At 40.9% G+C, this 12073-nt stretch overlaps 1 protein-coding gene across 16 annotated transcripts in view; it reads left to right on the top strand.

The window, feature by feature from the left end:
* sox11a (SRY-box transcription factor 11a) overlaps positions 1-12073 on the top strand; it is a 436554-nt gene that overhangs the window by 279670 nt on the left and 144811 nt on the right. For all 16 annotated transcript variants that reach the window (XR_003051995.1, XR_003051997.1, XR_003051996.1 and 13 more), the window contains one exon: positions 11433-11488. The gene's annotated coding sequence lies outside the window, so the exon portion shown is untranslated. The remainder of the gene's footprint in view (positions 1-11432; positions 11489-12073) is intronic.

Below are 12073 nucleotides of genomic sequence, written 5' to 3'. Positions count from 1 at the left end.
TGAAATGTGAGTTGGAGAACTGTTGACGTGTTCGGGGTCTGGTCGTTTTATAATTAAGTAAATGTTGACAACGGAACCAACAAAAGTCAAATAAGGTCAGAGATTTTCAGGAGTGAGTTGCTTTAGCTTACAATGCATTAAATGGTAAAACAAACTTAAAAAGCTGATTACAGCAAGTACAAATACACACTTCTGGATGTAAATACTTATCACAGTAAAAAGATCCAAAAAGTCTCAGTAAAGTAAATTAAAAAAAAAAAAAAAATCAAAGCTGTTAAAAGAAACTGAGGGTCAAAGTAGTGAGACTTAGCTGTTTAGAATTAACTTGTTTTAGTAAAGTAAAGTATTGTGGAATGCAATGGTAACATGGTTTTTCAATATTTACAAGGGTATATTGTAAATATTTTGTAGCATTTTTTGATGATTCAAGATTTTTAGAGTGGAAAAGGTTTCATGTTTCCAAACTTTTGTAACAATGTTGTTGGAGGTGATTCTGGTTCTACTAAAATGAATGACTTTTTTGAAGTTTTGATCACACGTCTTCACATCCACCTGTGTTTCTTGTTTTTTATTTAGCCCCCACTTTATTTATTTAAAGTGGGTTCTGCCAGGGGGAACTACAGGGTTCTCAGAAAATTAAAAAAAAATTCAATTATAACCGTTTATCCTGGACCGTAAAACACATAAAATGCCGTAATCGTCAGATTCCCAAGTTTCCTAGTGTACCTGAACGCACCTTATGTGACAGCTCCAATTTCGGCATGATCTGCGTAGACCTGACAGTTTGTGCCTGTTATCAAGTTGCTCTGCTCCTCAAGCTGTCGTGTAGTTAGCGCATGTCCGTTAATAATGTTGCTATGCTAAAAAAGAGTCATAATTATTGAAAAGTGAACGAAAGAAAGAAAAACACTTTCTCAAAGTTGTTGACCGGGGCAGTGTTTGTAATAAAAGTAATCAACAACTGCATAATCCTTACAAAATAAAAGTGATGATGCGACTTTAACCTGGATGTTTTCAGCTAACTCCGCTGCCAAAAACCCTAATCATCTAATCATGGCTCCATTTACTGCTGACTGGAGGGAAACTTGTAACACTGTGAGAGTAGAGTTGTGGGCATCCAGAGAATTGTTTTCTCTGCAACTCTGTATACTAAGCAAGTAGCATCCAGTCAGCAGTAATTGGCGTCCACACTCTCCCCCAGGCCACTCACATACATGGTGAGGGAACCGTCCAATTAGGGCAGCCCGTATAGTGGGGAACATGGCTTGTTATGACAGAAAAAAAGGAACTGGTAACCAATAACAAAAGCATAAGGGCAACGTTTTTCTTTGAAATATTAGTGTGACCTTGTCACAAAAATAAGCCAGGACACGTTATTGTTTTACCAGTCGGTAGTTTGTACTATAATAAAATGAACTGATTTATTTTTTAAAAACAGAGGCATAAAAATAAGGGGCCAGTATCATAATTTTTCCCCTTTTTTTTGTGAAGTTTGCAGGTTGTTATGGCCATTCTGACAAAATCTGCGGATAAAAATAGGGAAGCTGCAAAATAACCTTAATAATAGTCGATCAGCATTTCTGTAAGAAATCAAACTCCCCTTTCACCACTAGAGAAAGTAAAGTGTAAATTTCTGACTTGGTAAAGTTTTTTTTTCCTCTACATTTTGATTAGAAACTAGTGTCTTTTTGGAAAAGCAAAAGGTGGAGGGTAGGTGAGGTGCGCTGGATCAATCATCTCCGACGATGCTCAGTGATGTTTTCATTATTCACATGTTGCCGCAACATGTCCACAAATAGTGCAATTGACTCTCAACCTGGGAGAGAATAACCAGCTAGGCTAGTCCGTTAGCATTTCAGCGTCCTCTTCTCCTGTTGTGAGCCTTTTTACCCAGCAGCTGAACGTTTTAGTTTGACTGTGTTCTCACTGTTGAGTGTTTTCTTTGTGCGTTCACATGACATTCACTAAACTTTTAACAACCAACTAGCGAAGAATTAATAAACGATTGTAAGCTACAAATTGATTATAAACGATTTCAGAAGCTAGAGGTTGAAATTGTAGGTTTTAAGTTCATAATATGAGCCAGCGAGGCCTGGCTAATGCTAACAAGGCTACAAATGCTAATAACAGTTAAACCTAGTTATTGTGTGTTTACAGTGTAAACAAGTGAGTTAACAGGGATTTAGTTTGGTCTTGTGTTGTGAGTTCATCATTTTGCTCTTTACTAAGATTTTATTCTTGTGTTGTTGGACTTTATTTTGCCTTTATCTCACCCATGAAGTGACAGAGAGTTTAACCCTCAAAATCCATCTACCTTTAGAGGAAATATGCAAACAATAAATAATTTTAAAATGAATGATATATAATATACACTACACTTTTATAAACTGACCAGAAAAGGAATGAATTTGAGTCACAGATTATTCAGTGTGATTGAACCCTTGGAAGGTCACCTCGCTGATTGATGCCCCTCGCTTATGTGCGGACCGCTGTCTGTTGGGAAGGAATTGGAAGGAGTGTTTGAAGCATTGCTGAATATTTAGACTTCCAGGGCTTTCTTTCATGTGGCAGGGTTGAAGTGAAGTTCAGCCTCTATTCTCTCTCGTCTCCCTGTCCTCATCAGTGCTTCCACTGTCACCGATGATGTCTGTTTCACGGACATGGAGAATCAGGGTTTTTTTTTTCTTTTTTTCTTTCTTGCTTTAGCTTCCCATCGCTGCCATAGCAAAAAGTTTTGATGAAAACTCCAGAAAAAAGCCAGTGAAAGACGAGGAGATCAAATCGGTGGCTCTATCAGCCCCGGTGATGCTGAATACCCCTGAGAGGGCTTGTGGGATCACAATACTTCCCCATAAAAACAGCGGGAGTGAGGCCAGCCTTCTGAAAAGAACCTGCCTTCAACTGCGGTGAGCGAGTGGTGAACTGGAGAAGAGAAAGAGTGGAGGGAAAGGGGGGGGGGAGGGTTCTGAAAGGGTTTTAGTGGTCAAACCTATAGAAGTGGAGCAGGGACGGTGGAGAGGGTGATGGTATGTGGACTGGAGGAGAAGTAAAAGAAGAGGAGGGGGAGGAGGGGGGGGCTTGTTGTTCATTATATGATGCATAAGTACAACACCAGCCCCTCATTCTCCCACTCCTAAAGGTTCACATCCCCGCTGTGTTAACCACAGGCCCCCTATGGATTTGCTTAAATCAGGCAGGAATAAGAGGCTGGACTGGGCTCCCCCTTCTTTACCCTCCCCACCCCCACCCCCCGCTGACTCACATTTACCTGAGGCTTGCCCTTTTCACCTCAACTCCGCATGTCTCTCAAAGGAACAAATTATATTCCTGATTATGTTTGTGTTGTTATCATAAAGTGTTATGCACAAAATGCTAACGAGAAAAAAAGAAAGCTGTTTATGTGATCTACCTGTTTTTGTAGTACACCATTTTGAGAACTCCCCCTGCAGAGGTGAGATGTTTACCACGCTGTTTCACAGCACTTTTTTTTTTACTGCCGCTTCTTATGCAGTGCATGTTTAGGTTTTCAGAGAACAAGGCTATGAAGCGAAAGGTAATTCCCGCAACCGTTCCCCGCAGTGAGATAAAAACATCGGGTGAAAACACCGCTCGCACAATGCAGCGTTGGGAAACTTGTAACTTACGGCCCAGAACTAAGTAGGGAAAATGAGTGAGCAAATGAATCATTTTAAAGTTGCACAGCAAGCGACATATCGGCATGGAATAAATATGTCGCTGCTTTATGAAGTGTGAAATGGACCGATGCATAGGCTCCGGCTCTGTGTCACTGTCTGCTGCTCACTGTGGAGGCGACTCCACCTTTACGGTCATTTGAGTCTTGACAGTATGGAAAGAAAAACCTAAATTCACGACTTTTTACCGACACTTGAGATTTTACAAGGTCCATAGTTCTGTTGGTAGATTCTTTCTGATAAGTTGTTTTTCTTGCAGCACCTTGTTGTTAAAGCAAAGCCCAGGGTGTTATTTTTATCCCGATGATGCAACAGGATAACGATGAGCACTTTAACAGAGTGACTGGGTTATTTACAGAGCTTATGCCTGTGTCCAGAGGTTGCAATTAAAATGGTTTGCAAACACATCCCAGAGCCCTAATGACCTAACTACCCCAGGCGCTGGAAAAGAAATGCTCATTATCTGTTTTGTCATAAAGGCTCGTACTTGGAAATGAAAATAAATAAATAAATAAGCAAGAAAAAAAATAGAGCAATTTCAAAAAGCCATTGGCCGTTTAAATCAAAACGATCCAAATTTTCAATCACAATTAATGGCTTGATTTTATGCAATAACATAATCATCACCAACGATTAATTGTCTTGCAGGGTTCCCAAACCCCTGGTTCATGGACCAGTTTTGGTCTGTAAGTTATTTGGCACAGGCCCACATGTGAAAGCATTAATAATTTACTTTCTTAATATGTCTTTCAGATTCAGATACGAACAGAAAATAAGAAAAAATATGTTTTATTTTGAACACTTACCGATACTTCATCCTCCTGCAACGATCAGGGTTGGAAGTAGCGGAGAAAACTAGCGGTAGTGGAAAAAGTGTCGGGGTCTACTGCAGACTTTTATTTTAAAAGTACAGCTATATGAGTAAAAGTACATCATTTTGTTTGTGAATGTTTTAAGAATATGGTCTTGGTTTGTTGTGCCCGTGGTGTTTACACCAGCAACCACTTCTCACTGACCCTTCTCTCTTTATCATCCGTCCAGTTGCTCCACCACATTAGGATCATTTTCTTTGCCAAAGGCCACGACCCTGTGTCCATTGATTGTGCAGGATCGCGTCACATCATGGATGACCTTTGCCCCCACCGTCCACACTCGCTCTTGGCCTTAGTGTGCAGCTGTGGCGAGAGTTGGCATTCCTCGACTGGAGGTCAGGGCACCATTAGCCTCCACTGTAAAGAATGAAACACTGTTTGTAATGAGTGAACAACTGACAACCAAAATCTACATGAGAAGCAAGTTAACCGATGACCTCTTTGTCTTTGTGTGTGTTTGTGTGTGTGTGTTGGTCAAAAGGCAGAGCATCAGTAGTCTGGAAAAACATCATTTTCTCCTCCTACCATTTTTAATCTTGACGCCTTATTAATCTTCAAAGTTGTGCGGTGCATCGTATTTATCAAATTAAGAAGCTGATAAATGGCGGCCAGATTATTCCATGTCAAACACTGTACATCTTTATGCATGTAAATACATCATTCATGGCAAATTCACATGATGAATGATGGAGCCGTGGACAGAACTGCGGTCTCTATTGTTGCGCTACGTAATGGGATTTTAATGACTCTGATAGCCAAAACACATGTCCATGCTCTGCAGCTGCTTCTAGGTTCAAGCTTGGTCAGTTTGACCAATGCATTTAAACCACTGGTCTGTCACATCCAGCATGTTTACATGCACTGTTTACGCAGTTTTTTTCTGGCAGCTCTGGTTTGCGAGTTCTTGAAAACTTGTTCCTGACACATTATCTCAGCTGAACTTTTTTTTCTTTGAAAACTTGTTCCTGACACATTATCTCGGCTGAACTTTTTTTTTTCCTCGTGTGTTGTCTAACAACTCTCGTGTGAGTGGTCAGATTTTGAAGTTAGAGTAATTCATCTCGAAAGTTACACATTTTTTCTATTTCCATTGGCCGCAGAAGTTTGTTCCGTTGCTGTATCGTTGTCTCCGTCTCGCCTGCGTGTCCCAGGAGTTTGGTATGAAATGTGCTGGGTTCAAAGTACGCATTAGCCTTAAGACTAGCATAATGATGTGTGTAAATGAACTAAAAATACTATGTTTGTGTCTACAGAATTGGACTGAAGAAGTTAGAACTATTTTTGAATTTGAGAATTTGATTTGATTTTGTTCTCTCATCCAACCCCTCTGTCTCTGTTTACCTCTGACACCCTCAGACTTCGCCTTGATTCGCCAGAACTACACTGGTGCACTGCTGTTTTTTCCACAAAACTCTTTCAAGTGTTGAGAAGGCTAGAGACGTCTCCGTGTCTTTTGGGACCCCGTGGCCCCGAGTGTCTGCGGGGCTGTCTATGCTGGAGTCTGTTCTGTTAGCCGCTGAGAAAGAAGAAGACCTCTTATGTTCTCGAATCTTTTGAAATCTATTTTTGCGATTGATCCACAGACCAATTCTGTAAAACCCAGTGGACCAGAACCTTGCTCCTGTGCTTCAGGGAAACTGATGGTATTTGCGTTTCATGGAGGCAAACTGTGTGATGTGCTGGTTTGTTCTGGCCATCTTTCCTTCACAAGAGTTGACGTAGTCACACTCTGAACTCCCAGCCAGTGTGTCTCACTGAGGGACAGATAGTCTTTCCCCTTTGTTTTTCTCGACTGATCCTCCATCTAAACTTGCTCCATCAGCCCTCTTATCTCCGCTCTGCCTCGCTCCCCATTTCTTTTCCCACAAAATTTTTTTCTTACAAACTCGTTATCTCCACTTTCCTACTACTCCTCTCTTTTAAACTACTTGTGCATGCACTTCTCTCCTCAAAGTGAAGTGTAGCTTGCACAAATTTATCAGTCCTGACACTGAGGGAAAAAAAAAACGCGAATCTGGTGGATCTCTTTTGCTATCAATGTCTAATCCTTTTTTCTTTCTTGCCAGTGCAGATGGCTGTCAGACACTGCAATCCCAAACACTGTGTTCAGCTGGGATTCAGCTTTGATCTCTTTTGACTAATGGTAATGGCTTGTTTTTGTCTGGGGGGATCTTGGCTGACTGTGTCAAACAGGGATTTCATCAGGGCCGGCCATGTATCTTTTTTGCGTATTGTTTTACGAACAGAAACTCGTGTAAGTTGGTGCGGAGAGAAGAACCGCTGCGGAGGCATGTGACAAGATACACGAGCACTTTTTGTAGCTTATCAGTGATCAATGTTTGAGCTGCTAATCCCTCGTGCACTTACGACGCACATCATTCAGTGACTGACTTTATGCACACACAGACAAGCCGGAGAAGTTAGTCAAAAAGAGTAGGGGAGAGGAAGAGGGAGGAGATAGAAGTGCAGTTAACCCTGTGTGTGACCTACACTGCTGTGAATAAACTGCATCTTCAGAAAAGAAGGTCAGCCTCGAAAAAACACAACTAAACCAAAGCTGTATCTGTAGGAAATCAACGACACTGACACAAGTTTGGACACGAGGACGATGAAATTGTCCTCAAACCTTGATGCCATTTTAACAAGTGGCATCAAGGTTTGAGGACGATTTCATCATCCCAGAATTGCGCGACACAGGTGCTCCGTGAAGAGCTGGAAAAACACAAGCTCTCTCCATCTTTCTCCCAGAGAACTCCCAAACAAGTTTGTCCGTCCCCGTGAAGACATTTATCGGGTCTAAAAAGAGGCCGTGAGGGACGTTCCCACGTACTGCCCCTGAGCGGCCTGTGTGAGATGATAGTGTGGGGCGCGGTGAGAAAAAACCCCAAATAACTCACACTAAGTTCTTTCTTCACGGAGGGAGCGGAGAGACAGCTGATGGGGACGTGTTTAGACAGTTGCGCCAGGGCAGGGCATTCCTCACCCTCCACCAGAGCACGGCATACACACACATTTGCACATGTGGTGTTGTCTATTTGGATACGGTCGCACATTTATACAAATATACAGACACAAAATATGGGCAGGGCTCTTGAGTCATCCATTACCCTCCGTATATTCATGTGCACACACATGCTGAGTGACATTCCATTTCCTCTGCCAACATGCCAAAGATTTATAAACACACGGGCACATATACATACACACATGCAAACACGTGTGAGCTTGATTACAAAGCTGCGGTTGGTTGACAAATGGCATCGTGTTCATATTCTGCCCGGGGCATAGAGGTGGTAATGATTCCATAATTGTCCTGAGCGCTCAACACTCACTTCCAATCAGCATCCAGAACAAACTCCGCTGCTGGCTACACACAATTTTGTAACCTGAAAAACACACACACACACAGACACACACACAGGCAAAGATTCAAAGACAACTGCGCTTAATTTGAGTCATGTGAAGAACGCCGTTCATCTCAGTAGGCTCATAGTTAACATTTTTCCGCTCAGGCATTCGCTGTGTGATCCAATCTGTTATTGCACCGAGAGATGGTCAGATACGCTGACCCAGACAGCTGTGTGCCATTGCTGCCATACTTGTGTACGCCTTGTGTTTATACTAATAACATCTGATTCCCACTTTGAACAGACGTGAATAAAAACAACTCTGATTGTTTTTCTGACCCAGGCCTTGGAACCTCAGAGATTATATGATTATAAGTCTGGGAACCACAGGAGTTGCCTTCAGTCACAGGTTTAGCTGGCATTTCACAAAATGACACAAATATATATAATACATCATTATATGTCATTACATATATATATATATATATACAGATATATATGTATATATATACATATATATCTGTATATATATATGTAATGAAATATAATGATCTTTTCATTTCAATGTTTTCACAATTTACTTACTCAGTGGGAAACCTGGGCCTGTTTAGTTGAACACGCAATGTTAATATAGATGCAGGAATTGAAGAAAGAGTCTCTCTGCATCTCTTTTAATTTTCATAGCACCCGCTGTCAAATAGTGGAAGAATATAACCTGCTTGTCACGGTCGCATAGATGAACTAACGAATCATTTCCAGACCAATTTTAGTTGAATTCAGTGAAATTGGATCTTCAATCTTCAATGTTGTCATAGTTCCTGTTTCCTTGCAGTAGTAGTTATTCTTTTGTCGTCCATCAATTCCTTCTTAACTGACTTGGCTAATTGATTTTTGATGTTTTTTCGATGTGAAAAAAAAGTGTTATTCTGTGGTGGAAGGGCCTCTAAGGTTTTCACGTTAAAAAATTCCCCAGTGGCACTGACTTTCATTTCGGATCACTAATTTTGACATTAGTGATCAACGTTGTTTTGCAGAGATAAAATACATTTCCATGGCTGTTCTTCACGACTGACGCTGTGAATTTCCTGTTCTATACTTTATCTGGTTTTTTTTGTTTGTTTTTTTTTTTACCTGAACTCGTGGTACCTGCTTGGACACAAAAACTTAAAAATTTATTTTCCCCTGTTTCTCACTCCTCCAAGTGCTCTGCCGTCCCTCTTGGGAAGGTGTGCCCCACTTTGAAAACCCCTGGTTTAGAAGATCATTTAGAGAAAAGTAACGTTGACTGCTCAACAACTCAGGTTCTTCATTTCTCAAGTTTATTCATTTAACAAATAACATTAGTTTGCCAAAAACTGCTCTTTGTCATTTTATGATAAGTATAGAAATACACAGTAAAGTTTTTCTATTTTTAGAAAATGTATGTTATACGTATTTATGCACCAATATACTGAGTCATGTCAAAAAACACAGATTCTGACTCTAAAGTAGTAACTTTTCTTGTTTAAGTAACTGGTGAGGAAAAACAGTATCCCGGTGTTTTTATTCCGAGCCTACTATTAATTGGGGATGAACTCAGGATGAAGCCTGTGGTTCCGTCATCCTGGAACATCTTCTTGTCCTGGAATACTTCAGGACTGACTCCTCTGAAATGTTGCCAAGAATGTCAGAAATCCTAGTTGCGTGGGAGCGCCCTGCCATGTTCCTCCTGGGTCGGTTGGATGACTGCTCTGCTCTGTGTTTCTGCTCTAAGCACTGCCCTCTGCAGGATGCCTGGACCGCATGTGATGATGTAAGCACATTTCCCCCCAGTGCTGTGCAACTGCCTGTGGCTATGAATCAGTGGCATGGCAGAGAATCTTTTTTTTTTTTTTTTTTTTTTTTGGATGTATCTTTTCTCTTATTACTCCTTTACCGCTGCTTGTTTTGATCAGTGTCAAATGAACAGCTGTAACTTTGTACGGTTACATCAGGTGTTAGATCAGTTAATGAAACACGACAGGGACATGTAAACACTGTCTAAACATCAGGTTAGTCATCACTGGTGGTTGGTGACATCAGCGTGAGCGTCTGAAGCTTCAGACACCATCAGCCTGTGTCCATATGTTATTATACCAGGTCACACAGACACTGAATGAACACCGAGTGGACGAGTGTGTGCGTGTGTGTGTGCGTGTGTGTGTGTGAGTTGGAGGGCGAGGACGAGGGTCTATCTATACTGTGCTGCTCAGTGAAGCCTCCGAGGTTTGCTGCACGGTGCGATGGTTTGGCGGAGGTCTATATGAGGCTGCTCAGGAAGGCCTTCGGGGTCTTCTGTGTTAATTAAGTAATTACTTTGCTAATTAGACACATTCGATGTGGACCCCTCCCCCATCGCCAACCTCTGCTCTGCGGCGCTCTCTCTGAAACCTCGACTCAGCCTCTCGCTCATTTAATCTGAACTAACACATAACATCTGTACAGAAACAGAATGTTTGTTTTTTTTTATCTAAAAGAACATCCAGCAGTCAGCTGATTTTAAAGTCTAAGTTCTACTTTGTCATAATGCAGAGCGTTCATCCGGTGCTTGTGTTTCCCAGACACAGATTAGGCTTAGATTCCGACTAACGTGTAATATTCATGGGAGGCTCGCCATTGCAGGGAATATAGGCCGGGATTGAGTTTAATCTGTGCTTGACCTGTGGAAGTTTTCTGGCCACCGGGTTGTGCACTTGTTAACATTGGATTACTGTTTGACTGTTTATTAAAAATCTTTTCATAGATGAGATTGGTGTTTGGGCTGATGGAAGCAGAGTGGGCAGGAATTTAGGGCAAGTGTAGTAAATACAGACCACGTAGCTCCTCCTCCGTCCACGGCACAGGGCGGGGGTCAACGTCTATGTTTTTATTTGTCTGACGACAGAAACAACTTGGAATACATATTTTTGGAATAAATCATATTTTTTGTCAAACATTATTATTTGGTGTTTATTTTAAAATCCAGTCACGTCCTGGATTCGGCCCTCAGGCCACCAGTTGATGATCACTGGTATGAGGTGAAATGAAAAACAACAAACTAAAAATCACTTTCTTCATCAGACATTTGAACTTAAATACTGACCTAAATACTGACTTTTGTCTTGTTTTCTGCTTGCAAATTATAAAGGCAGTCGTTTTGCTCCTGTTTTTTTTTTTTTTTTTTATCTTTGGCAATTTGGCGACATTTAAACATTTTTTTTCTGTAATTACATTCACGTGATGACAATAAAGGTCCTTTTAGTTCTATACTATGTGATATATTTTGGTACAGTAAACATTAATATATTTGATTATTAATCATTGTGGCCGGTCCCCCAAGTATATATATATTATGTGGTGGCCGGTCCCCCAAGTATATATATATATATTTTATGCATGTGTTAACAACACATTAAAGAACATTTTAACTCTTTGTAATGACCAGCAAAATATCAGATGGCACATAATTACAGTTACCCAGTTACATGTATTATATTTTTATATATTATATATATTTTTTACAGGGCTTGGGGCTCCTTGGTGCTTTACATCCAGTCTCCTGTGATTTCCGTCTTCTAAGGTAAAAAAAAACAAAACTACAATGTCTGCAATTCTGTTGTTTATCTAAGTTTCAATAATGTTAGATATATACTACCTGCAGTAGCTGGTCTTCTCTTGAGTTGCCATAAAAGTGAATATCAGATTTACTTTCCACCAGTGTGGTTTCTCACTGAACCAATGAGTGAAAACACAGACAGGGGGCAGCACCCATGCAGATAAACTACTACACACTTCAGGGCCTCCATTACAATGACTCAGTGATTTGTTTTTGTTTGATTTCATTGATTGTTTCTGTTCACTTTCCATCCAATCTGTAATAATTGCCAATGTTTTTTGGTTTTTTTTTTTTTCTTTTCTCAATGGTTGGTTGAGTTTTGTGTCTGTGTGTGTGTGTGGTAGTCCCTGTCTCAGATGTCTTCTGTCCATTTAAGCCCTCTCCTCTCTCCTGTTTTCCCCCCTCCTCTCCTTTCTTCCTCTCTCACTTCCATTACCTTCCTCCTTCCCATTTCTCACCTCCTCCTCATATCTTTCCAATTTATTTTGTCATATCTCTCCTCTCCCATTTCTACTCCTCTCCACGCTTCTCCTTATGCTCTCACCCCCC

Source organism: Cynoglossus semilaevis, chromosome 1 (genome assembly GCF_000523025.1).
Source record: "Cynoglossus semilaevis isolate Cse_v1.0 chromosome 1, Cse_v1.0, whole genome shotgun sequence".
In the NCBI taxonomy this organism is placed as follows: Eukaryota; Metazoa; Chordata; class Actinopteri; order Pleuronectiformes; family Cynoglossidae; genus Cynoglossus; species Cynoglossus semilaevis.
This window is presented reverse-complemented; position numbering and strand designations above follow the sequence as displayed.